The sequence below is a fragment of the Telopea speciosissima genome, chromosome 11, assembly GCF_018873765.1.
Source record: "Telopea speciosissima isolate NSW1024214 ecotype Mountain lineage chromosome 11, Tspe_v1, whole genome shotgun sequence".
NCBI lineage: Eukaryota > Viridiplantae > Streptophyta > Magnoliopsida > Proteales > Proteaceae > Telopea > Telopea speciosissima.
Window position 1 is genome coordinate 21,940,393 of NC_057926.1, and position 1,736 is coordinate 21,942,128.

The window sequence follows — 1,736 nt, forward strand, 5'->3', positions numbered from 1 at the left end:
AATGACATGACATGATAGCAGTAGTTCTCATTGTCCGCTCAAAATGCGGTGTAGGACTCATCATCCTCATGCATGAGGATCTGGTTATACCCAGAGTAGGCGTCCATGAAGCTGAGCATCTCATGGCCTGCAGTTGCATCGATCAATAGGTCGATCCTGGGTAGTGGGTACTCATCCTTCGGGCATGCCTTGTTTAAGTCGGTGTAGTTGACACACATTCTCCACCCCATTGGGCTTTGGTACCATGACCACATTTGCGAGCCAGGTAGGGAACTTCTCTTCTCGGATGAACCCTGCTCGGCTCAACTTCTCGACCTCTTCTTTGATTGCTGCTTGTCGGTCGAGGATGAAATTTTGCCGCTTCTGTTGGATAGGCTTCCTGGTTGGGTCTACGGGTAACCTATGCTCTGCTATGGATCTGGGTATGCCAGGCATGTCTGCAGTTGACCATGCAAAGACATCCATGTTGGTTTAGAGTAGGTGCCCCAGTTCTTCTTTATGTTCATCGTTCAACAACAAACCAACCTGTACCACCTTGGAAGGGTCATCCTTGCTGAGTTGCCATGGGACGAGGTCTTCCACCGGCCTACCTCTCTTCTCTGTCTGTTCATCTCTCTGGTCGCTGACCAGGCTCTCCATACACAGTGTCATTCCCCTGGTGTTACCAATGTTCTTCTTGACGAAGGTGGCATAGCATTCTCTGGCCTTCTTCTGATCGCCTCAGACTTTACCCACTCCCTTGTCAGTGGGGAACTTCATCTTCAGGTAGAGCGGTAACATGACCCCTCTAAGGGCTATCAAGGAGGGTCGCCCTAGGAGGCCAGTGAATGAGACCATGGACCTGACGACCATGAAGTTGACCATGATCGTCACCTGTCGAGGATGTTCTCCAAAGGTGACGGGTAGCTCTATAGTGCCTCTAATGGAGGCTGTGGCGCCCGAGAACCCATGGAGGTAGGTAGGCTCTAGCTTGAGTTGGTTGTCCCCAAACCCAAATTGTCGATAGGCTTCTAATGAGAGCACATCCACTAATGCCCCTGTATCTATCAATACCCAATGCACTGGTCGATTGGCTATCTCCACCTGCACTACTAAGGTGCCCTTATGTGGAAAGCTCACACCTTCCAGGTCTACATCCGAGAAGGAGCTCACCGTCTCGGTCTTTGCTACCTTGCTTGGCTTCTCCGTTACTCCCATGAACCTGGCATGGGCTTTGGCCTTTCTGGTAGACTCTTGCCCCAGTCCTCCAAGTATGGTGAGAATGGGAGCTCCCTTGGTGCCACTTGATTTAGGTACGTCTCTCCTCTCTTCTGTGCGTTCTCTCTCCCTATCTTGATCTGCCCTCCTTTCTTCTCTTCTTGGTTCTTCTCTTTCTCACTCACGACCCCGGTCTCCCTGGCTTGAACGACCGTCACGCCTTCCTTTGATGTACTTGTTCAGGCTCCCTGCCCTCACAAGTTGCTCTATCTCTTTCTTCAGTTGGTAGCAGTCTTCTGTGTCATGCCTATTATCCTTGTGGAAGAGGCAGAACTTGTTGAGGTTACGCTTCTGAGGCCCTGCTAGCATGGGTCGGGGCCACCAGAGTAGGTCATGATCTTGGATCTGCATAAGGATCTAGGACTTGGTGGTGTTCAGAGGTGTGAACTCGGGACTGCTTGCCCGTTCACTTCTTTCTAGGCGATGGTCACCCCTACCTGAGGGACGATCACCCTTCTCCTATCGACGCTCGGTCCTCG